The 26,590-nt window shown below is 43.5% G+C and overlaps 1 protein-coding gene across 5 annotated transcripts in view; it reads right to left on the bottom strand.

Annotated features, from left to right (window-relative positions):
* KANSL1 (KAT8 regulatory NSL complex subunit 1) overlaps positions 1-26,363 on the bottom strand; it is a 176,212-nt gene extending 149,849 nt beyond the window's left edge. Inside the window, exon 1 of one of the 5 annotated variants that reach the window (XM_050935018.1) lies at positions 25,027-26,363. The gene's annotated coding sequence lies outside the window, so the exon portion shown is untranslated. Of the gene's footprint in view, positions 1-8,713; positions 8,798-9,059; positions 9,326-25,026 lie in introns of those variants that run through there. The other 4 variants (XM_050935020.1, XM_050935017.1, XM_050935021.1 and 1 more) reach the window with 4 other exon arrangements.
* Positions 26,364-26,590: the final 227 nt, after the last annotated feature.

Raw genomic sequence — 26,590 nt, 5'->3', positions numbered from 1 at the left:
GATAATACTTAGTGCTGCCATGAATGCAGGGGACTGGACTAGATGACCTTCCAAGGTCCCTTCCAGTCCTATGATTCTATACTAAGTGCTCTAAAATTCACATGGTGACTCAAAATCTTGAAGTTTGCTGTGACTCATGGTGGTACAGCATAAGCTGGTGGTCCAAGTTTGAGCAGGAGTTCCTGAGTCCCCCTAAAAAGTCAGCTGTTCACAATATTAAGGGAGGTTATGCGCACTCCTGGGCTCAAATGTATGGCTCTAATCCGTCCCCACATTGCTATCCTGCTTGACAGTTTAAGTTAGTGCACTGCAGCCACTGATCTTTTGGGGAAGCAATATTGAAAGAGTTAAGAGTAAAGTTTGTAAAGCCAAGTTGGCACAACTTGTACTAGAAGAGCAATATGCGCACGTGCAGCAAGACTACTGTTGAGGCCCTAAGGGGTATCTCTTGTCATAGAAATTGGGAGGCTTAAAGCAATACACTGCGGTCACTGAACCTGAGCTGCACTCAAGCTCTGTGAATTTGAGCCATATCTTTGGCAATTTTCAGACAGACAGTATGTTCCTTGCTCTCTGCCTGCATTCTGCAGAGGCTCTTCTCAGAAGTTTTGCCCCAGGTCTCCACGGCTCCCCAAAACAAAGGAACCCAGAGCTCCTCACCTTACCCATGCTGCTACCAGCAGTGGCGAAGGGTCTCCAGCCTCACTCACTCTCTCAAAGCAGCAGAGCGGGGGGGGGGGGGGGGGGGTTAGAGCAGTGTAGAAGAGTGGCGGAGGAAAGGAGGGAGTCACAGCTGTGCAGTGGGGAATATAGGGGGCTTCAAGCTCTGCTCCCCCAAACTTCCATACTTCCCCCACCATTTTTGTTCCCCCTTCAAATTATGCCCTTTGTTTCCTGGTTTTCAGAGGTTTGCATTCAGCTGAGCTCAATGTCCTAGAAGGGCATAAGATACCACTGGGCAACCTTAACTCTGTTAATGAAGTTGGGGTTTTTTGGTTACTGATCTGTTCTAATGACTTGAATCACCATCTTTCTCCAATCCTGCAACTATCTTAAACAACAACTCTTCCTAGATGATCCACACCAACCTCAAATCCTACACAGCTGAAACAAATTCGTCTCTCCCCACTCTTCATCATGGAGACGAGAGTGGCATTTTCCACCAAGACTCATAACCTTGGTAAAGTCTGACTCCTTCCTCTCCTTAACTCCTCTCTTTACCCTCCCCTCTCCGATATATCCAGGATCCCACTAAGGCCTGGTGTACACTAGGACATTAGGTTGGTATAACTACATCACTTAGGGGTGTGACAAATCCACATCACAAGTGACACAGTTAAACTGACCTAATCCCCAGTGTAGACAGTGCTAGGATAATGGAAGAGGTGGAGTACCACCTATGCCAGGGGTTCATGACCCTTCAGGGGTCAAAAGGGTATAACATTGAGGGGGCCACAAGTTGTCAGCCTCCACTCCCAAACCATGCTTCACCTCCACCATTTAGAATAGTGTTAAATACTTTTTTTTTTTTTGAAAAAGGATTTTTAATTTATTGGGATGGGGGGTTGCACTCAGAGACTTGCTCTGTGAAAGTGACCACCACTACCCAAGTTTGAGAACCACTGATCTATACCAACAAAACCCCTCCCATTTGTGTAAGTAGTGTCTTCACTCAAGTGATTTAAGTGTAGACATGCCTTAAGTCCTTTCTCTATACATTTCCAAAATCTGCCTCTTCCAATTTACCAAGACCCTGATCCACACCTTGGTAACCTGTTATCTGGGCTACTGCGACCTCTTCCTACCTGGTTTACTTGACTCTTGCCTTACAATGCCTTTCCCATGTATCCAACACTCTGCTGCCAAAGTCATCTTCCTTCCCTGCCATTTCATCCACCATCATGCTAGTAGCCCTCGGATAGATTTGCAGCTCCTGTATCAAAATTTTAAACTTATGATCTTCACTTGCAAAAGTTCACCTCTTCCTGCCTTGCCTCATCTTCTGTCCAACCACATGCAAACTCCACGAGCCTTCATGCTCAGCCTGAGGCCTCCTTCCACAAGGTGCCTCCATCTTTTCCCACGTTATTCCCTGACTTCTTCACCAGGAAATCTTCCTCTACTCTTCAAAAGCCACTTACTTTACTTGGGAATGGGAGTCAGTGTTGGAAAGCCAAGATTTCCACTGTGCACAAACAAAAGCCTAAAACTAGCAATATCTGTACACTAAGAAGTTTACACGCACAGGAGCACAACATACATTAAAATCAAATAACTTCACATTCGTGTGCTACATAAACCTCTCCTGCTTCCCCTCTGCCTGTCAACTTCTTGGGGGCCCATGTTATGCCCAAGCTAACTGTAAGCTTCTCAGAGCGGGAACCAGTCTTACTTATCTACACAGGTAAATATGAATACTGAAGAGATTAATTCTGAGAGGAGGAAAAAAACCATTGTGAGAAGTGATATCAAATTTATCCAGGAAATAAAAGGTAGGTTCGATTATAGGTACACATAAGGTTGATTGCACTATGTACATGATTAAAGACTATATTTTGTAACATTTTTACAAATGTGAACAGAAGAGTGATTTGAACCAGTGACTGCAAGAATACAACCTAAGTCTCTAACTCAAAGGTCTAGAAGTAGGCCTTTAAAACTTGTATGCTAAGACTTCTTCCCTAAAACAAGCCCCCAGTCCAGACTCCTAGTTACACTTTTTTTTTTTTTTGGGGGGGGGGGGGGGGGGAGCGTGCAAGGGAAGGAGGGAAATGTCTTTTCCAAAAAGGAAGAAAGAATATCTTGTCATCTTTCAACATTCTGTAATTGGGAAAGAAAATTACCAACGTAGAGGCAACTTTCCTGCAAGTATAACTCTCAAAGCTTTAATTAAGAAAACAATAGTTTAAAAAAAAAAAAAACAAAGAATGATGGACTAGCTGTACCATCACATATGATAGGCAAACTGCTTGCCATGCTGTAAAATGATATAAACCTCTACCCCGATATAACGCTGTCCTCAGGAACCAAAAAAGATCTTACCGTGTTATAGGTGAAAATGCATTATATTCAACTTGCTTTGATCCGCAGGAGTGCGCAGCCCCGCCCCCCTGGAGAGCTGCTTTACTACGTTATATCCAAATTCGTGTTATATCAGGTCGCGTTATATCGGGGTAGCGGTGTAGTTTTAAAAAAATCTCAGCTCTCCCAAATATTTGACAGTCAAGATATTAAAGGAAGTAGATATCTAGGCATGAACCAAGACACTTAAAATGCATATAACATCCCTTATCTACATTTAAAGGACAAGGTCTTCTAATGACCGTTGAGACTGAGTGTTTTTAATATTGAGTCTTTCATGGAAGGTTATAAGAGGGGTTCTGCTCTGAAGTGACTAATAATTGGATTGTGGGGCCTCAATGAGTTGAGACTGTGTGTACTCAGTTTACACATAAAAGGAGTCAAGCCTGCAAATGAACTCTGGAGTCTGAAAGTCAACCTAGCCTCTTTCCTACTCAAGCATCACTAGTAATAGTGATCCTAAAACATAGATTATGTTCTTAATGGCACCTATGCAGCTCCAGTCTTCAAATGGCATCATCTGTTATACCTGTCTAACCCCCTCTGTACTCAACAGGGTTTGCACAGGAGTCACTGATGGCAGAATTTGGTCTACACAAAGTTAATTACAGACAAAAAAAAAAAGACGTACAAAAAGGAAAAAGCAAGTCTGACTATCACTTCCTAGAGGAAGTTTGCAGTCTGGCAGTTATGTACAAGAATTAAAACTTTTACTTGCAAAGTGACCTAGTTTGACATGAAGTCTTTGATATGGAATCCCCAACATTTTATCTCTTTTTTGAAAAAAGATTGAGGGAATCACTCTTCAGAGCAAAGCTGCATTCAAGAGTCAAATGGAAAAGTGAAATGTAAGCAACACAATGTTTGTAAAAAAAGCTTTAAGTATAAACAAAATATCTGAAAACTCAGCTGCTCTTGTATTTACAAAACTGGAAAATTGGCATTCCCTCTACCACAGAAGACTTCACCACAAACCACAATGCACAGCGCTTTCCTGTACTTTTAGGTATATTCTGGGCAACTTGCCAAGAAAAGAAAGTCTTGAACTCAGGACTTAGATAAGTTAAGTAGGATCAAAAAGTCTTTTTTTTTTTTTAAGTATATTCAGGTTTTTTGTACACACTCTATTGCTGCAGTTAAAGTAACACCTCCTTTAACGCATGCTCTTTTGAGAAAGCACTAGGGTCAAAATATTAATGCTAACTTTCAGTATTTTGCCAAAATGTGTCACCATCATAGAACACTTACATTTCAAAGCACTGTATAAACATGAACTAACTAAATCTTAACACCCCTGGGAGGGAGTTCCATATTTTCATCATTTTACCAGTGAGGAACCAGTTTAAGTTACTTACCCTATGTCACATGGAAAATTAGTGGCAGAGAGACTAGAACACACAAGCTCCTGCCCTATACTCAATCCACTAAGCTATACAACCTCTCTTTGGGCATTTAAGTGTCTTATTCTATAATGAATCAATAATCCAGTACACTCATTATCCTGACCATGATCCAAAAGCTTTAATTTAGCAAACTGCTGAAAGACAGCCAATAGGTCTCAGCTTTAACAGCTGCTCAGGATCTCACACTGAAGACAGCAATTCAGGGGGATCACCATCACAGCATCCAACAACACCAGGAAGTAAATTCCAAGCCTAAGATGCTGAGCACTTCCTTCTAATAAAAGGAACCTGCAGTGTGTGAATGACAAGCCATAGTTACCATGTGCTAACTGGTTTGTCACTTTTCATTTCTAAGGCAGAGAAATAAAGAAAGTTGAACAGAACTTTTCCATTCATTCATTGCTTCACTATGTCACTGCAGACCTCAATACGGTGGTATAAAAATCATGAAGGGGACTCAATGAAGTTTGCTATAACTTAGTACAGAGTTCATAACAGACTTCATGCTACTAGCCTGACTAAAGTCTGGATTTAGCTTTCAGTAAAAAGAAAGATTTCAATAAAGCTATTTTAAACAAAATACTTTTCACCACTCTCAACACTTCGCAGAGCTGGTGGAGAGAGAAAAGTAATTCTGCAGCAACAAGTCTAAACTGAGGAGCTGACAAAGATATGGTCAAACAGGTCTGAACAGACCTGTAATAAGAACCCTTTCCTCTCTTTAGATTTGTTTCAGCCATTCTTTTTCCAATCGCCGTGTTGTTTTCTTGATCGTGTAAAAAAGTAAGATGTTTTCATCTTGGATTCACATAGAGCAGTGCCCAAGCTCCAGTCTTCAGTATTAGATCTCCTTAACCATCAGAATTTCTGTTTTATTTTCTGATTTCATTCTTAAAACTTTAATTATAGTTTCCAGAGAAACAAGTTACAAGAAGTTTGTTTTCCATCCCTTCTTGGAGTCTGAACAGTTTTGCAGTAAGCTATTTGCATTGTCCCCCACCCTAACATCTCAGTTTGAATGTACCTTGAAGAGAATATACTCATGGCATAATACACTAAGCAACTACATCACCAGGATCCTGATGTGTGGCAAGTCTTTGTCCAACTGAGAAGAGACAGGAAGACTTTTTCCTAATTGTATAACAAAGCAGTTCAAAATTACATCCTTAATCTTACAGCCGCACAATAGTACAGGAGTCTGGAGAGGACTTTCTTTTTCAGGAGAAGAATTCTAATAAAAGTTTTTGGACACACATTCCAGATACACAGTATATTTTAAGACTTTATGACTGAGGAAATGTTATTTATAAAATACAAAGAAAATTGTACTTCACAGATCACCTGCCATTTGGATCATCCAAGTGTTGAGAGATTTTTTTAATGAGACTATAAACTCTGAACATAAAGAACCATATACAGAAACTCTATGTATTTGGTCAAGCCAGCACGTAACTTTTTTCTGGATATTAGGTAAACTTAATGATAGTTTGTCATCAAAGGCCCAGCTGATGCAACAGCTTTTCCCAATCACACAAGGATTGATTTAAGAAAAAAAAAAGTATGGGAGATAAGACAGCAATGAAGTACATAAGCAAGACACTTAACCTGCACACCTTAAAAAAAAAAAAAAAAAAGTTAGTTTTCAGAAGAGATTTAGAACTTTTTTTCTTAGAGTATAAGGCATAATCCCTGCAAAATTGATGTGGCTTCTATTATCCACCTGCCTTTAGGATGTAAGCATGAAGAATGCCTGAATATACTTTTATTTCTTATTTACCTTATTAGACCATCAAGTCTGATCCTCCCTGGCTTCGCTGGTGAACTACTTGGGGAACACAAAGCATATGTATTGTCATTTCTCTTAAATGAAAGGATCAGGTGTTTAAACTCCAGAGACATGCTTTGTCCAAAGTGTTCATTGGGTGTTGGAATTATATGTGTTAACAAAACCAGTTTTAAAACTGTGATTAAAGTCACTTCTCCTTTACAAAAATTGTTCGGCTTTTACTCAACTTGTGTGATATTCTCCTGTCACCATAATCTTCCAGGGTGGACTTCGCTTGCATTTAGTACTGAAAAAAAGTTACAGAAACTACAACAAAAAAAAACCAAACAGTTCTCTCCCCCCTTTTTGGCATTCTTTATACATAATAAAAAAAGCATGAGAGTACATAAAAGACTTCCATCCTTCTCTCTTTTCCAGGTCACCTTTAACTGCGTTGTAATTAAACCCGTAATATGGATTTAGTTTGCAGGGTAGACAGGGCCTAATATGGATTTAGTGATCCCACTGAGATGGTACAGTTAAGGAAAAAAAAACCCCCAGCCCCTTTTCCCAAATTAGGCTTTGCCTGTACTTCACCTTAAGAGGTCCCACTATAAAGTCAGGCAACTATTCTCCTCTTACAAATAATTAAAAAAAAAAAATTTAAAAAAAAAAAAGGGGAAGAGTTTACCATCATTTTATATTTAAGTTAATAAATTTGTTCTTAAAAGTCTACATGGCATCGTCACTACCCATAATACCTTTCCCATGTTGTATGGGAGGGCTTAAGGGGAGAATATACACAATGGGTAACTGGCATTATACATTCCCCTCTGAAAACAATGGTGGGTGGCTGGTTTTTTTAACCTTTAAAAAAGTAATGTTATTCACAAGAGGAGGAGGAGAAAAAAAAAAATCAGATCCCCTTCATAATCTGAATTTAAGAAACTTCAGGGTAAGTGGGCATGTTTAAATTACACTAATATCTCAACTGGTTTGTCCAGAAAGAAAAATTAGTGTTATGACTAAAGTACTTTCCCAATTTCACAACACATTTTAACTTCCCTGAGGATGGGCTTTTTACCTTGTCTTATTTTTAGAAATACACATCATAGCACACATCACATGATGTGATGTAACTGCTAGCAAGAAAATGGCCCAAACTGTTCAAATGTAGTGGTCAGACAAAAATCCAAACACACACAACGGCCAGTTTTATGGAAAGTTACAATTCTGTTTGCCATTCAGACTGGTGGTGTATATAAGCCCCTATATAAACATACTGGGCAAATTTTAAATGTATATAGATTTTATTAGCAGGAGAGACTATGCTACAATTTAAAAAAAAAAAAAAAAAAAGTATTTTGATGACCTTTTGGAGTCCCTTCCAGTTCTATGAGATAAATATATGGAGATACACCTATTTTATTTCCTAATATTTTATTTCCTAATTTTTTGTAGAAACATGAATGGGCAAACGTGTTACGGAAGATACAAAGAAGTTCCTCTAAAAAGATCCTGAGCAAATCTAATGCTAGGCAAATTCTTTGTAATCGAGCATCACAAATGCTCTAAACCTCTTATCATAAAGAGACATGCAAGAACAGAATAGTCTTTAAAATGTGAATACACTTTATGCTACTGTTTAGAGAAGAATGAAAAAACCATGAGAAGGTGACAGACATCTACATGCACGCTCCACTACTACTTTTCATACTTAATTGTGCATTTGGCCCTAATGTTATTGTGAAGGGACAAGCTCCTCATGCAAAATTATGCAAGGTGGAGATTATGCAACTTTCTTCTGTTTACTTGAAAACTCCATTTTTTGTTTTGTTTTTTATCTTAAAACACCCCTATCCCATTTGGTCTCTTCCAAAGGGATAGTTTGGGGGTGGCTTCTTCGAGAGGACAGACTTCAGATTCAAGCCAGTATCTAATGTTACACACCACACAAACAGCAACACCACACCACAGTGACTGCCAGCCACGTGACAGCGATGGCAACACACACGGGCGGGGAGTGTGAATGGAGCTGGGGGCGGCAATGCAGGACTCGATTTTGGAACTTTGGGGTCCGCCGCATTCGAACGCCCGGGCTAGGAACGTTCCATAGGCGGTGGTTCAAGTTTATCAACAAGCCACAAAAGGCTGCAGCCCTTGTGCAAGATTTCAATTTAAAGTGGCGCCATCAAAGCAACCTCCTCCCCACCGCCGCCGCCACCTCCACGCAATGGATCCGCAGTACTTTGCTGGCCGCACGCACTGGGGGAGGGAGGCGAGAGACACAGAGACAGTAGCACACGGAGAGAGACTGAACACGCAGGGCTCAGCCAGGGCAGACCAAAATACAGCCACTTCCCCCCGCAAGGCACCAAGCACCGCAGCGAAAACAAAGTCGGGCCCCTGCTCTCCCCCGGAGGAGCCTGGCTGAGAGATCCGCTAGCGGCCCCGAGTACTTTACCCGACACACGCTCCCAGGAGCCCCGAGCCCGGCCGTGCCTGGCACGGGGCGGGAGCCAGCAGCCGGGCAGAGAAGTTCGGGCTGAGGCCGGGACTGGCAGAAGCCCACATCAGACCCGCTCGGCCGCGGTCGCAGATGGGGAAGGTGGAAGCGAGCCCCCCTTTCTTCCCTCCCCTGCACGCGGCGGGAGCCGCGCCGAGGGAGCAGGAGCCATTTAAAGTTGCCTGGCTCGGCGGGGCCGGCGGTAGTTGCAGTAACAAAGGGGCAGCGGGAGGGAGGGAGGGAAGGAGAAAGGGCAGCGGGCGGAGGGGAGAGGGAGAGGGAGCGGGGCGGCAGCGGCACCTACCACGTGATGGAGCCGAGAGCACAGTCCGGGCGGATTCAGCCCCGCACAAAATGGGCGCAGTTTGCAAACAAGCGCCGACCGAGGGGAGAAGCGGAGCCGCAGCCGGCACAGGCTCCGCCAGCCCCGGCTGCAGCCCCGGCTCCCCCCCTCGCTCTGGCCCGCTCGGTCTTCCCCGGCCGCGGGGGACGGGGCTCGTCTCTTTCTCCCTTCCCGGGTGCAGAGCGGCGACGGCGGCAGCTGCAGCCCGGGCTGGGGCGGGGGGAGAAGCTGCCCCCCCACCCCCGGCTCGGGGAGCGCCCTGGAGCCGCCGGCTGCGGGCCCTCGGCTGCCCGCGGGCGCTGGGTCTGGCGGGCGGGCCGCTGTGTATCGCTCTCCGCCTGCGGTGCGGCGGCGGAGCGAGCGCGGCGGTGCTTCCCCCCGCTCCGGGTGAGAGCGGCGGCGGCGCTGCTCGGAAAATGGCGGCCAGGCTCCTTCTCTGCCCTCCCCCTCCCTTTAATCGGAGAATGCACCGGGCGGGGGGAAGGGAGGGGAGGGGAGGCGCAGCGCCCCCGCCGGCCGCCGAGCGCACTGCGCCCGCAGCCACGGGGCCCCGCAGAGCCGGAGGGCGCGGGCAGCGCGCTCCCGAGCCGGCGGCAGCGGGCCATGCCTCAGCCGGGCGGGGCGGAGAGCCGCTGCTCCGGCCCGCGGGGCGGTACCCAAGCGGCTGCCTGGCTCCCCGGCCCGGGGTCCCTCCCTGGCCCGTGCACCAAGGAACGAACCCGGGCAGTGTTTGCGGATCACGGCGGCGGGCCCGAGCGCTGGTGGGCCCCTCTCGCCGTGCACTGTACGGCCGAGCCCGGCCCTAGGCCCGCAGAGCCCGGCGCCTATTGTCCTGCTGGTGCAGTCAGGCGCCCCTTGTAGAGCACCCGCTACCCGCCAGAGGGCGCGCCTCCAACAGTGCCTTGGCTTTTTACTCCGCATGCGCCGCATGCCCGCCCTGCTCAGAACAGCAGCCCTGAGCAGCGACGGGGCTGCGGGTGACGCAGAGCGTGCTGGGAAGTGTAGTCATCTCATAACCCCATGCTCTCTTAAGGCATCAGTTCTTTGCAAGCTCAGAACAGTCCCAGGGTAGCCCAGCCTGTAGCCTATACACAGTCCCAGGGACACACAGCATGCACTGTTGGCACCAGGGACTCTATAACGACTCAGTCAAGCATTCACCAAAATTATGCACCAACAAGAGTGAGATTTTTAAAGTCTCTTAATCCATCCCAAAAGAAATTCTTCCTCCAAAGCAGGACTGTAGCAAGGCCAATATGGTACTACTGTAAATACAAGTGTTGAGATACTGCTTGGAACAAGAAATTGAACTTGCAGTTTTCAGCAAAATTCAGAGTCACATGAACCTCTCTCTTAGCAGCCTTAATGTTTTAAAACACCCTAAACCAGAGATTGGCAACCTTTGGCACACAGCTCACCAGGGTAAGCACCCTGGTGGGCCAGGATAATTGATCAGGTTTGGCCCATGCTGCTTCCCGCTGCCCCCACTGGCCTGGAGCAGCGAACCGCGGCCAGTGGGAGCTGAGATTGGCCAAACCTGACGACGCAGCAGGTAAACCAACCAGCCCAGCTCACCAGGGTGCTTACCCTGGCGAGCCATGTGCCAAAGGTTGCCGATCCCTTGTCTAAACAAATCTAGTAGTGTGACCACCTGTCTCTGCAGGGATGAACTCCAGGCATCACAACATCATGCTGCTAAGCTGGTATATGAGCATGTAATGACATAACCTTATCAAAATATTAGGACATGGCAACATGTGCTCTGTGACTAAACCATTAAGCACTGTAGAACAGAGAGTCATTTAAAAGAAAAAAAAAGCCATCACAGAAGACCGGCAGTGTGTAACAATTGTTTCCTATAGTAACACAGAAGCTCAAAATAGTGCAGCTTATAAATGTTGCTGAAGTGTCTTAGTTCAATACTGTGTTTTCTGTTGGTATAAAAGAGAGGTTTTCCTCAAATGAGCTAAGAAATTTCAAGCGATGACTGGTGTGCTGCACAGATGCTGATTCAAATACATATCAGCTGAACCTTAATCACATCAAAATATATCTACTAAGTGATACGTTTTTATCTTGATTGAAAGTAAACGTACTATAGGAAACAATACTATACAACTACCTTAAAAATTGCACAGCAGGCAAAAACGCAGCTACTGCAACAAAACCCTTCTTTCCTAGTTCTGCAAAAATAAGTGCAGCAGTCTTGAAAGGCATATTAGAGAGGTTTTTTTTGGGGGGGGGGGGAGAACTTATTCAAAGCTTATTTAAACAGCTTCCTATTTAAGGGAAGGGAGGGAGATTTCTCTAGAACAGAATTTGGACAGTGTCACTTTGCCACATGTCGGGGAGGGAGGGAGAGGGAGAGAGAGAGAGTGTGTGAAGGTAATACATTTAAAAAAACAAAAAGGGCACAATATTAAACTTAGAAGAAAGGTAATAGTTCAAAATGGGAAACAACATTTTCAAAAAGGCATGGTTAAAAAACAGAAAAGGAAACAAAAGCTAAAGTTAGTAAATATTGAAGAAGTTTATTTAAAAAACAAACAACCTCAGCAGAGGAGCAGCTGGGGAGAGAGTGTTATATAGTTTAAATGACAGGTTTCTTAGATGCCATATTTATCACCCAGATTATTTTCTTTATGCATTGTTTCCTTCATGCCCTGCCCCCAATCTCTTGTCTGCTGTCTTTATAAAAAGGCTATACACTTCAGGGCAGAGACTGACTTCCTATATTTTTGTACAGTATCTACCACGTCTGATATTTGAATAAAATGTTAGGTTTAGAAACTGGCTAATCCTTTGGGCCTTATTACTTTAATCATATCCATACAGGTACACTCTTCCACCCGCATGGAGTCCCAATGACTTCAATGAGGCTCCACATAGGTGCAAGGGCATGCCCATGTGGCTCTGATTGAAGGAATGACGCTTTTGTGTTTAACTCCTTAAATGTGACCCAAAAAGGAAAAAGAAAAAAAAAAATTTCCCTCCCATCCCCATCATTTTACATGTTATGTCCAAGGAAAGCCTTATTTTATTTTTAAATCCCTGCTGGTTTTTACATGATATTCAGGTCTTGTCCCTATAGTGTCTTCCAGGAAAAAATAAGCAGACAACTGATAGTACAACTAGTTTATCACAAGTATTAAGGAAGTGAAAGCTGAGTGACAGAGGAAATTATTTTTAGTCACTGTTTAAAACTTGGGAGAGGAGCTGAGCTTGTTTAGTTTTGATACCACCTATTTAGTTCAAATGCCTGCTAAACAGTTGGAATTAAGTTCTTTTAAAAGATTCAGTACCCTGACCTCTCAATTAAGGAAAGAAAGAGCTCCTCAGGTCTTTGCATTTCCAAGAGATATCCAGCAGAAACAGGAAAAACAAAGACTTGATATTCCTGCAATCACTATCTGCTGTTCTGTTCATTTCTTAAACACTACAATAATAAAAACATAAAAGAATACAATAATCTCCTGGGGGGGGCAGGAATGGGGGAGAGTAGGTAAACTTTTAAAAAATTACTAGTTTCCTGTGTTTCCGATGAACTGCTAGGGAGGGTAGGGGAGGGGGCTGGCTTTGTAAAAAGTTTCAGGGTGCTAGGAAACAGCTCTTGGGATGAGCCAATTTTAACCCATCTCTGCTGTTGCTGGAGCCCCATTCCATCCATGTGCCTGAAGCATCCTGCCACTACTCTTTGCTAGGTCCCATATTGTGCTTCAGGCCAGGAAGTGGCATATATCAGCATCTGAAGCGAGGGGTGGGAGCAACCTTTGGAGAGAGGTTGCTACCCTTTGCAGAGTACTTCTTTTAGTATTTAAAAAGTGGCACTGGGAGTCATGTTAACAGACATGGAAGGGAGGCGAGTCACGGGCTAAATTTAACTCTGCTTAGAACTTTCAGAATGAATCTGTTTCAGCTGAGGATTCTAAGGGCCAATTCCTGCATTTACATCTTTCACACCTTTTATAATGAGTTAATGCTAGAAGGACCAGACTCTTAGAAACATATTTTACAGGTCTGATTCTCAATTACACTGCTAGATTATTTGGCCTTATGTGGGGAGACCCTCTTTTGCTCCTGCTACAAATGAAATACCCACTGCTAGAGCAGTGTAGAGGGGGCCTTAATGCAAAACGAGAATCAGGTCCTACATGTTGTATAACTACACTGCAAAATCCATTACCATATGGGCCACTACAACAGCTCCCTGCACTGCACAAATAAATGTACCCTGCTAGTATGCAACTAAACCCTGATACTGAAAACATTTTTACACATGCTTAACTTTCATGTGGCTCTACAGCCCCTGCCTTCAATGGGACTTCTCACATGCTTAACTTTCAACATTAAGGAATCACAGGATCGGGATCGTAATGCATATCTTCATTAGCAGTGAACCCTGTATCATAATTACGATACCACTAGCTGTGTAGTGGATGGAACTCAAGAACCCATCAAGAGACAGCAGGTTATACAGAAATTCGCTTGGGACCAGGCATCACACTCTTAAGTTATACTCTGGACTCCACCACTGATTCACTGCCCTATCCTACTTTACCTCTCTGCATCTCAGTTTCGCCATCTGTAAGTTGATTATACTTAGCTACCTCACAGGACAGTTGGGAGCAATGACTATATAGTGCTTGACATGTTCAAAGCACTGTACAACTGCTAATTATCAATGATGCTTCTTAAATGCACAGATGGGTCATTAGCGAGCAATCAGAAGAACCCTTTTTCTGAGGCCTGGTCTACACACAGATTTTGTTCTGGTAAAACTATTTCAGTTAGGGGTGTGATTTTTCTACCACCAAACAAACAGTTACACTAGCGTACCCCTACCATAGATGCAGTATTAATAAAAATAAATAAATAAAGGTACCTTAACAGGGGATTAGTTGTTGAGGGCACAAAAAATTACAAGAGGGAAATCAGTGGGAGAATCTACTCAACACTTTAATTGTCTATACACAAATCAAGGAGAATGAGGAATAAACAGGAAGACCTGGAGGGTTAGTACGTAAGATACATTATGACTTAATTGGCATCACAGAGGCTTGGTGAGATAAGTCTCGTGACTGGAATATTGGTAGAGAGCTGTACAGCTTCTTCAGGAAGGAAAGGCAAGGTAAAAAGGAGGAGGTATGCATTATACATCATGAGTATATATACTTGTTCTGAGGTCCAAAAGAAGGTGAAGGCAGACCAATCGGAGTAAAGAGAAATAGAGTAAAAATTAGGGGTTGTGTCAGGGTAGGGGACTATTAAAGGCCACCAAATCAGGAAGAGGAGGCAGATGAGGCATTTCTAGATCAAACTAGAGAAATATCCAAAACACACAACCTGGTAGTAAGGGGGCGGGGGGCTGCATTTAACTCCCCATACATCTGTTGGAAAAGTAATATGTTAAAACACAAATTTTCCAGTAAGTTCTTGGAATGTCCTGGGGACAGCTTTTTATTCTGGGAAGTGGAGAAAGGAACCAGGGGAACAGCCATTTTAGACCTTGAATCTGACCAATGGGGAGGAATTGCTAGAAAATCTGAAGACGGAAGGCAATTTGGGTGAAAGTGATCATGAAAATCTTAATTCTAAGGAAAGGAAGGAGTGAGAATAGCAGAATAAGGATAATGGACTTTAAAAAAAGCAGACTTTAATACAATCAGGGAGCAGGTAGGTAAGGTCCCATGGGAAGAAAAATCTAAGGAGTTCAGGAGAGTTGGAAGGCAATAATATTAAAGGCACAACTGCAAACTACCCCGATGCAAAGGAAAAATAGAAAGAATAATAGTAAGAAGCCAATATGGCTCCATCAGGGGCTCTTAAGGACTTGAAAATCAAAAGTGAATGGTACCAAAAGTGGAAACATGAACATATTGTTAAGGAGAAGTACAAAAAAAATAGTACAAACATTCAGGGACAAAATCAGAAAAGCTATGGCACAACAGGAGTTATACTTTGCAAGGGACACAAACGGCAATAAGAAGAGGTTCTTCAAATACATTAGGAGCAAGACAAAAACAAAGGAAAGTATAGGTCCTCAACTTAGCTGGGAAGAAGAGCTGATAATTGGTGATATCCATAGAGCTGAGGTGTTTCATGTCTATTTTGCTTTAGTCTTCACTAAAAGGATTAGAGGTGACCAGATGCTTGACAAAATGAATACTAACAAGGGTGAAGGAATGCAAACCAGAATAGGGAAAGAACAGGTTAAATCATATTTAGATACGTTAGATGTATTCAAGTCGGCAGGGCCTGCTGAAATTCACCCTACAGTACTTAGCGAACCAGCAAAAACAATCTCAGAACCATTAGCAATGATCTTTGACAACTTCTGGAGGACAGGTGAAGTCCCAGAATACTGGAGAAGGGGAATTTTTAGTCTTGGGAAAAGAAGATTAAAATGGGACCTGAAAACAGTCTGCAAATATGTTAAGGGCTGTTAGAGGAAAGTGAATGGGTTGTTCTCAGGTCCAGTGAAGGTAGATAAAGAAGTTACAGACTTAATCTCCAGCACCAGAGATTTAGGTTTAAATATTAGGGAAAACTGAACTATAAGGGTAGTTAAGCTTGAAATAGGCTTCCGAGGGAGGTTGTGGAATCCCCATCACTGGAGCTTTTAAAAAATGAGTAGGACAAACATCTGTAATGGGTTGGTCTAGGTTTACCTGATCTTACACAGTGCAGGGTGCTGGACTTGATTACTTCTCAAGGTTCCTTCCAGCCCTACATTTATGTGATTTTATAACCAGCATAAAAGGTGCCTTATAACATATAGCTTATTCCTGTTCCTGTACAGCAGGAGTGAGGAACCTTTTTTCTAGCAGGGGCCATTGATGCACATCAAAAATCAGTCAGGGACCATACACATCCCCATGGGGAGCGGGGGCACGGAGGCTTGGAGCTTCCCCCCCACAGAGGAGTGAGCCAGTGCTCGCGGCTCCAGCCCTGCACGGGGGGGGCGGGGGGAAGGGGGGGGACAGAGGCTTGGGGCTTCCCTAGGCTTGGGGGGGGGAGTTCAGGGTGCAGGAGGGGGCTCTGGGTTGGGGACAAGGAGTTTGGGGTGCATGAGCAGGTTCAGAGCTGGGGCCGGGGATTGGGGTACGGCTCCGACTAGGAGTGTGGGCTCTGGAGTGGGGTCAGGGATGGAACAGGGAGTTGGGGTGCAAGAGGTGGTCTGGGTGCAGGCTCTGAGTGGGAGCTTCGGTACAGGAGGGGGCTCCTGGCTGAGATAGGGGGTTGGGGTGCATGAGAGTGTGTGGGGGTGCAGGGCTCCAGTCAGGAAGCGCTTACCTCAGGTAGCTCCCGGTTGGCAGCACAAAAAGGCTCGCTGCCTGCCTTGGTTCTGTGCAGTTCCCGGCCAATGGGAGCTGCAGAGCCGGTGCTGGGGGCAGCACATGGAGCTTCGCCGATCACCCCTCCACTTAGGGGCCGCAGGCACATGGTGGCAAGCCGGCGCTCACAGCTCCAGCCCTACCCCTGCAGGGGTGGATTCCGAGGCTCGGGGCATCTAGCCCACAGCACAGAGACTTGCACCAGGCCAGATGAAAAGAAGCAGCAGGCCGGATCTGGCCCATGGGCCAGAGATTCCCCACCCCTGCTGTACAGGAATTAATTAAACCAATATAAGCACTTTTTATACTGGTTAACTGCACCCACACTAAGGGATTGTACCACTTTAATTACACTGCGGTTCTAATACTACTACTAACACACTGGCTGAGGGAAAGCAGTACAACCTTCATGTTTTAACAAGGCCAGAATGTACTGCTTCTAGGTAGCAAGGGCAAGACACTGGTGATTTTCTTTTTTTAATGAGTCCTACCCTGGGTCTGCCCATCAATGCTGTTAGTTATAGAAGTCATAGATTATGCATCTTCCTAATTTTTTCAGGACATTTTGCTACATGATCCAATTGCCAGCCCCAATGCAGGGACTGAAGATCCACTGCTTCTTTTAGCGGCCAAGATAAGGTCCTCAGCCAGCAAAGTGGGAAAGTCAGTGATCTTTCTTAACTTATCTGGCTGAGAGCTCCATAGTCTTGGTCCTGCTCCTGTGAAGGTCCTGTCTCCTGTGGTTGTAAGTCCCTCATTTTGTCTGACAGTTTCACTATTCCAGTGGAACATATCTGTCATTAGAGGTCATGGAGGAAGAGACAGCCTCTCAAGTAGCTAGGACCAGATCCATGACCTTGAAAATCAGTCCAGTGTCCTTGAACTGTACTCTGTATTTAAACAATGGGAAGCCAGTACGAAGAACGGCATATCAGGGTGATGTGTCCTCAGCAGTGTTGGATCAGGTACATACCTGGACTATTCAAGAGTTATACTGGCTTCCTAAGGGTAATATGAAAAAAAAAATTTGTATGTGGGATAAGGTCAGATGATGAAGACCTAGCAAGTAGCAGTATTCACACTGCGCTTTGGATCTATTTCCTACTGGTCCAAAAAAACTGCCCTTTAGAACAGCAGGGTACTGAACCAAGATAGGATTTTACAATGGCAGAAGCATCCTTGGCCATGTAAAAAAACACCACACACACACACACACACACTCTGGGATTCAGATTAGCAGAAAAGGCAGAAGTCTCCTATCAATGATAATGGTTCTAGTAGCAGTACGTGTTCAGACATAAGCACCATGGAAACAGAAGGACATCTTGACAGACAGAATCATTAAAGAAACAGGGAAGATTTCTCATAGCAATAAGGAGAAAAAGGATGAAGGTTTCCAATCCTCTCTACATTCTGCCTTGGAAGAGTATTTTACTAACCAATAAATCAAGATTTCTAGTTCCAAGCCTCCAGACATCCCATGTCTAAATCTTGCCCCTTTTTGCTGCACATCTCACCATCTTTCCTCTGTCCACACACCTAAAACACTGGCTCAGGCTCTCATCTCCCATATTAAGTACTGTAACTTTGGCCGTGCCAAATATTTTACGACGCTGTCACCTCTCCATTATATCCATTTAAAATGCTGCTGCAAAAACTATTTGAATTCAGACCTTGACCCTGTTTGCACCCTCCACCACAACATTCAACATAAGCTACTTGTCTTTTCTTTTAAAGCACTTCACAGCTGACCCTCACCTTCCCTATCAGCTCATATGTTCTGTTGGACAGTTGACCCCTGCCCTCATTCAACCAACAATACCAGCCTATATAGCTCATGAGTCCAAGTTTTTCCTCAAACATCTTCATGATTTCTCCGACGCCTTCCCTTACGCACAGGAAGAGCTCCCTGTAAAAATCTGCAAAGCCACTACATTAGCCTCCTTTGAATCTCTTAAAACCCTCCCCTGTTGCAATGCTTACAAAACACTCAAAAATGGTTAGGCAACTGTTATGCTGACTGTTGCTTATTACGCTAATTATAACTGACAATTACCTTGTGTTCCCCACATCAGATTGTTGCCTTCACCTATTCTTATTGTACTTAGATCGTAAATTATTTGGGACAAATATAGTCTTGTTATATGCATGTACAGTGTATAAAGTAATAAGAGTCCCCAATTCTGACTGGGGCCGCTAAGTGCTATTGCAATACAAGTTATGCTTATATAGGAAACTCAGGTATATGGAGACTCCTACCCTTGCAAAGAAAACTGTAAGATTGAGAAACAAGCAGAAGTTAATAAGAACAGGGGTTACAGAAGAAAACTGAATTACAGAACTCCCTGGAAACACTCCACTTTCTAATCCAACTTTAATTTCTGCGTACTGGCTTCCAGGTTTACTAGATATTCCAACAACAACAACAAAAAAAGACATGTTCGAGAGTAAAAGAGCACACTATCCTAAACACAGAACTGTGAGACCTTTGTCTGGTTCCACAACTATAAATATAGACAAGCTGCAGCTAAAACAGATCCATCACGCAGTGGCAAGATCATTGATTTCAAATATTTTTCTATATCATTACAACAGGCTCTCCTTGGGCCTCTCACATCACTGGATAAGTTTTGAGTTGCTTAACAGAGTCAAGGAGGAAGAGTAAATTCCTCATGCAAAGAGCTACATAGTCCAACTGAAAAGTAGTGCTTTTTTAAAAAACAGTAAACACTTTTAGTGACTAAACCAGTTAATTTGATGCTGAAGTTTACAATTAAAAAAAATCCACTGCTTGTTCCTATATTCAAGGAAGGTCTACAACTTAAACGTCTTTCTTTTTTTTTTTTTTTAATATGTCAAAACATGAGGGGAATGATTTTAACTTCTGACCCTGGAAACACTGTGGTATAAAGTACCTAAAATTGAAAATAATCAACTATGAGCCATAGTAATGTGTCTTTTTGTAAGGTGGAGGAAATGATTGTGAAGGATATTTCACTATGATTGCTTAAATTCTGTAGCAAAGTTAATTTATTCTTTCTATCCACAGAATATGGTCCCATTGTGCCATGAAGTACATGGGTTCTTGATTATAGTAAGCAGGTCAATGGTCTATCTTGTCTAATAGTGGGAAATTCTGTATGTTTCAGAGGAAGGCATAAGTCCCTTCCCACTATTGCACCCATTTGTGGAATATGGATAAGTACATCTTCCTACAGGGGAAGGTACAGGTAGATACAGGAAGTAGTATCTACTCATAGTCCACAAACTACTGAAAACCCTGAAATTATCAGACCAACTGGAATACACAGTGTTGATTTTTACAGCACAGTGCAAGGCTAATGGACACAGTTCACCACTGTCTTGGCCTTGCACCTTGTGTCATAATATACATTGATGCAAAGTGGTTGTACAATGCTACCAAATCAAAACAGCAGTATTTTACATTAATTTTGCACAGATGTGACTGCACACAAGGTGGAGGACAGTACAGACGAGTGGTTATCAAACTGCGGGTTGCGACCCAGTACTGGGTTGCAGCAGCTTTTGTCAGCACCGCCGACCGGGCTGTTAAGAGTCCTGTCAGCAGTGTTGCCCAGATAAGGCAAGGTAGTCCCTATCTGTTCTGACACTGCGCTGTGCCCCGGAAGCGGCCAGCAGCTGGTCCAGCTCTTAGGCGGGGGGCCACAGGGCTCCGCGTGCTGTCCCCGCCCCGAGCACCGGCTCTGCACTCCCATTGGCTCCCCGCCAATGGGAGCTGGGAGAGGGGGATGACAGTGCCTGCGGGTGAGAACCATGCAGTGCCACTTGCACGCCTCCACCTATGAGCCAGACCTGCTGCAGGCTGCTTTCGGGTGCAACGCAGTCCCAGGACAGGCAGGAAGCCTGCCTTAGCACCCCCATTGCGCCACTGAGTAGGAGCTGCGCAAGGTAAGCCCACACCCCAATCCCCTGCCCCAGCCTTGAGTCCCCCCACACTCATAGCCCCTTCCTGCACCCCAAGCCCCTCATCCCCAGCCCCACCCCAGAGCCCTGACCCCCTCCCAACACCCCAACCCTCTGCCCCAGCCCTGAGCTCCTCCCACACCCCAAACCCCTCTGCCCCAGCTCTGTTGAATCACAGGCATCAACAATTTTCTTCAACTGGATTGCTAGAAAAAAAGTTTGAAAACCACTGGCATAGACTCAGACCCCATCAATTTACTCAGACTTTTGCCTAAGAAGCATGATGATGGAATGAGTTACGGGAATGTTTCTTAAGAAGCTTAAATTGATGCTGGTCAACATGTTGATTTTATATTGAGGGCTGTACATGATCCCTGAGATTGATGCAAGTCTTAAATTTTATTTTATTCCTTTATAAATAAAACTAACGTGTATCATCTTAGCAAAACTGGCATAGCTCAAACTGTAATTTTATTGCTTTAACTGCTAATTATGAGGAGTTATTTCACTTTTGTGTGATGAAGGGGAAAACACATGAAGAGGAAAATGTGATCCTGCACCGATTGTAAAGCCATTGCCATCTGGGACACCAGAAAGGTGAAGTCTAGCAGTGTTATGGGAATGATGCTTTCAGTTTTTAAGGGTGGATCTACACGAGGAATTTTTGTATTCTCTCTTTAGCACCAATGCAGCTCCACTGATGGTGACAATGGAAGTATTAGCGTAGACATCAGGCAGGTATTTTAACCACGATGTTGCCTAATCCTGTTCTGTAGAGTAAAATGATACAGTGGTAAACGTATCTGCATCCATTCTACACAAGTGCTTCCTCGTCTGGCAGCAACAGTGGAGCTGCACATGTGCTAGAAAACATAGAAAAGGTTTAGAAGCATTAGCTAGTTGTTAACAGGAATGGAGTATATTTCATCTGTTAAAAGGAAGTGCCTGGAGTAGCCAGCCCAAAATAAAAAAGAGTAGCTGAAAGTCTTCCAATACTTCTTTATCCTTTCCAAAAGGAGACCACAGCCCCTGCCTCAGGCTCACAGCAACATTTTTTTACTGATTTGACTTTCTACAAATACTGTCTTGCTTTTTCTCATCTTTTGAGGCAACAGAAAATCTGGGAATTTCGAGACAGTGACAGCCTTCAGTGGTTAATAAAGATTCATATGTTAAAAGTCTTCCCTGTTTTACTAGCAACTCCTTAGATTAACAATAATAGTTGTAAAAGTCGGTCACTTTTCACAATTGATGCTGTTGGTTTACTTTTTGCAGGTCACTCTGATTAAACAACAAAACTAGACGCCAATTTCACTGTTTTTCCATCAGTTTCCACTTTCTAGTTTTCTGCCCTAGGACAACACTATTAACCTGTGCCTCCCTCCCACCCTCACCCACACACACAATTTGTTCTTTCTGCTGCTGCTGCTCTTGGGAGTCAGGGACAAGACGCTCAAGTTCTGTGTGACTAAATCTCCCTCCTGCTGGCATGTGCCGTGTATGAACTATAAGAAATCTCACATAAGGAGCTAGACTCCACGGCCAACCTAGCAATAATGACAAGACGAAAGCTTTATCAGACACCAACTAGCAGAGAACTAGAACTATTAGCCAGCAGCAACACAAAAGATGAGTGGGTGCAGGGACACTGCGTCTCCCCAGCCAAGTGCAAGGATATCCCCTTGGTGAAGCCCAGCCCCATTCCAAAAATGCTGAAAATGTGCTGAAAGTCCTAATAAGATGCTGTGCCTGTATCCTTCTTGAAGAGCTTTATTTTTATCATTATCAAATGCTTACTAGCCAGAGGATGTGAACCACTTGCTTCAAACACATCCTCTCACCCAGACCTTTCCGACTACTGGAAGGCAGAAGAAATTAATTCTCTCCTTCTCACACCTACCCCAGGCCCTCCTGATACTAGCAAAGGGAGGTGCCTTCGTTACTCTACCCTTTCCATAGCCTCCATTTTTTGGTTCTCTCTCAAGAACAGGTCAGGTTACTTAACTCTGGTGTTATTTAAACAACAACTTTTCCAAGCTGCAGGATGAAGCCAACATGATTTGTCCATTTCACTGAGGCCTACTGGGCCCTGAATATAAGCAATTAAACTGACCAGAATCTTCTCATATTACATCCCACTCAAGCCATAAGGCTGACTACATTTAATTTTATAAGCTGTTCCAGGATATCTGTATCTAGGCACCACAGTGCATTACATACCTATGGCAAACTCTTACCTAGTTAATCCATTAATATATAGCAATTTAAAAATTGGTTAGTCTTTTTCAATATATTTTTCAAACACCTCTAGGCCTGCTTTTCATAGGTGCTGGTCACCTATAGCTCCCATCAACAGAAATTACAGGAACACAGCACCATGGGGATGGAGGAGGGAGGGAAATCACACTGCTAAAATGTAGCGGCAAGCTTCAAAAACTTGTAGCAGAGAACTAAAATAAATAGTATTAGGGTTTTATGTTGTTGTTGATGTTGTAAATACAAACACAGCATAGGAGTCTATACTGTTATGCTGACCAGCTGGTGATCAATATTAGTGTAGACTTGTCTAAATATCCATATGAATGGATATATTAACTATTTTACTGTAAATTCCACCATATGCAATCCCACTGAAGGCAGGGTCATTCATTTGTTGGCTTTCATGACAACTAAGAAAAATGCTTAGTTAGTATGGGGAAGGATTGAGATCTTTTCTCCTTTTATGACTGTTGCTCTTTTTGATTTTTATTAAATGCATACAAACTTGGCCAAACACAGCTGTAATCCTTACACTATAATAATCAAAACTACTAATATAATGCTTTACTTTTTCAAAGCAGTGTACAAATATCAACTAATCCTCACAACCCCTTTTTCAGGCACATCAGTATTATCCTCATTTTACAGATGGAGAAAACAAGGCACAGAGAGTTGAAGTGATTTACCCATCCCAAACAGTTACTCAGTAGAAGACTAAGGATTAGAACAACCTATGGCACGGGTGCCAAAGGCGGCACGCGAGCTGATTTTCAGTGGCACTCACACTGCCTGGGTCCTGGCCACTGGTCTGGAGGGCTCTGCATTTTATTTAATTTTAAATGAAGCTTCTTAAACATTTTGAAAAACTAATTTACTTTACATATAACAATAGTTTAATTATATATTATAGACTTATAGAAAGAGACCTTCTAAGAACGTTAAAATGTATTACTGGCACGCAACACCTTAAATTAGAGTGAATGAATGAAGGCTCGGCACACCACTTCTGAAAGGATGCTGACCCCTGGATTAGAATTTTAGATTTTCTGGGCCAATGCTGAATACATTAGATCACACTGACAGGCATATGCAAAATACTGTGGGAATTACAAGCACGTGTAACAATACCAGGATCCGTGTCAGCAAAGCAAAGAGAATATTACAGCCATATACAAGCATTTGAGGGGCATACACAACAAGGAAAGATAGATTATTTTGGGGAGAATCAAGTAGGAACCTAGGACCAGAGGGATAAATCTAAAGAGGCAAAAAAAAGGTTGAATATCAGGAAACATTTCCTAACAGTGAAGTCAGTCAGACTGAAGCAGCGGAAGCTCTATTTAATAAGTAAATTAAAACTAGGATGAACAAAGCATTAGACAGAATACCTTAAGGATCAATCCTGCACTAAGTGGAGCAATGGGGGCTGCACTAGAATAAACTAGATGGGACTCAGCAGATGTGCCCCATTCCCCTGCAGTCTTTATTCTTTCTAAAATGTTTCATATGTCCCAGCAATATTCTGCCTATGTAGAAGTGTTCACCTCATTAAGCCCCATGAAGTGTTTACAAAAGACAAAAAAAAAAAAAAAAAAAAAAAAAAAAAAATCAGAAGACTTGGTAGTAGCATACAGTCAGAGTGGGGTTAGTAATATGGAGACACTGTGTCATGGAGACACTGTGTCAATTTTAATGCATTTGGCAATCTCCAGATAGATTTTCTGTCCTGCTTATCAGGTTTTCAGACTGAGTTGATTTACGTTCTGGAAAATAATTTCTACTAATTCTGTAAAGTTATTAAAAATATTAAGGAAGTTATTGCAAGGATATTTGGGTCCCATATTTTCAGCCGGGACCACTAACTACTAATTTACAACATACAATGACCATCCAAATACGCTATGTCAGAAGGCCTTAGTTCATAGCGTCAAGAGTTGTTGACATAGCATTTCTGGTAGCATGCTGAGTGATCCTGAAATACTTAACTAAAATTATAGTTATTAATAGTTTAAAAGACTACAGTCATACTTAAAAAAATACATACACACACACACACACACACACACAGCAAAAATAAAACAAAACACCAGAAGTTATTGCATTTTTTCCAATTTTAGATAAATGATTTTCATCCTCAAAAAGAGATCAAATGGAAAGTGAACTTTTGTTTGAGCTATATTCCTGGATCTCCAATTTCTGGTTAAATATTTCTCATGGAAGTGACAGAGGAGTCCTGGTTTTTAAACCTTTCCTGAGAATAAACAGCGACATCAGAATTCTAAACAAGGACTTCAGATACCATGGTGCTTTTCACAATTCAGCATTTCTGTATTGAGTAGAACTCTGAAAACAATGTACCATTATAAAAATTAAGAGATGGCAGGTCCTACCTTGCAGGACATCTTGATAGACTCCATAGTGTCTGGAGCAGTTCAGAAGGGACTCTTAACCTTTCCAGATCCAACCAAGTTCTAGTAGTTATGCAAATCTTTCTTCTTATTTGAATAAGTGGAACTCTGGTATCTGTAATAAAAAAAAATTAATTAGGGGAAAGAAATATAGCTCACAAACAACTTGCCTTTGGGGGGAGGGGGCAGGAAGAGAAATAATCAGGATTTAGGAAGAAACAGATTTATCATCACCACCTTACCCCAGAAAGAATAGAGAGCAAACACACAAAGCAAACTGTGTAAAGATTTATACTTGGAAAACTAGACACAACTCTGTACACTTCTGGAGGACAAAACAGTTGGAAAGTACAGACAAAAATCTGCACACTATATAGATTAATGACTCAGGTAAAGAGATCAAAGTAATGTCAAAATTGATGGTATTTAGGCACCGAGCTCCCTTAGGCTCTTATGAAAATCCCATTTTAGGAAATTCCCTCCATGTTAAATTACACCTTAATAACTTACCATATTTACGAATGCCCACTACCCACTGAAATACATTTATTTTTCAGGACAAGGACTTCGGGGGTGGGGAAGGGCAATAGTTTGAACAACAAAAAAGTCAGATGGTTATTTCTGATGTGGTTTTGTTTGTCTGAAATCGTTCTAGAAACCCACCTTGAGAGTCTGGAATCTGCCTTTTTTTGTTTTAATGTTTGGGTAAAATGGAGGATTGTAAAAATGAGGGGGGTATTTTCTACCCCATTTCCTAAAATTTACTATCTCAAGTCTTTACAGCCTCTATGCCAGGTTTGCCATGCTAGTGCCAGAGCCTCCTTCTCGCCTTCTTTGGCTCCTGTACATTCCTTACAGATCGTTGGGATTTTGCACGTCTGTGGTCATTGTGTTTCCTTAACACAAGTCAACAAACAAAACCCACAACGGATGAAGAGCCTGAAAACTCAAATGCACGGCTCAGCCTCGCTGCAGCTCGGAGTTATAAACTGTCCTTGCGCCAGGCACTTGAAACCCTCGTCAAACACGACGCTATCCCAGCGCCCGTCTACAAACCCCAGCCCCCGACTGTGTATCCGCCCTGCCAGGAGGCGATCCGGGATCTCAGCAGGCGGCTGGCCCAGGTTAGACCCCCTTCCCGGCCCACCCTGCCCGATACCCCATCCCTGCTCCAGCAGCTCCCAGCATTTGGCCTGCTCGTTTAGCCATCACCATTGTTGCAAATGCAACACAAAATCTCTCCTCGTTTTGTGTGTACCCGAGCGGCTGCAGATCTCTCCCTTGCTGTTGGTCTGGTTTCAAAGCCAATGCTCTCCCCCCTCTGCCTCCCCCCCCCCCAAGCCAAACTCACTTTCTGGCTGTGCAATCATCATTCCTCCTCCTTCCCCCTCCCCCCGCCTTGGCCTGGTGAATTAGCTCCCAGCAATCGCTCCTCTCTGCCTGCCTGGAACAGGCACAGCAGCAGGAATCGGACGCGACCAGGCAAAGTTCTGGCCCCCCCCGCACCCCCGGCCCCCCGCAGCCCAGCTGACTCCGCGCACAAAGT

Source organism: Gopherus flavomarginatus, chromosome 25, assembly GCF_025201925.1.
Source record: "Gopherus flavomarginatus isolate rGopFla2 chromosome 25, rGopFla2.mat.asm, whole genome shotgun sequence".
In the NCBI taxonomy this organism is placed as follows: Eukaryota; Metazoa; Chordata; order Testudines; family Testudinidae; genus Gopherus; species Gopherus flavomarginatus.
Note: the sequence above shows the minus strand (reverse complement) of the source record. Positions and strands in the feature narration are given on the sequence as shown.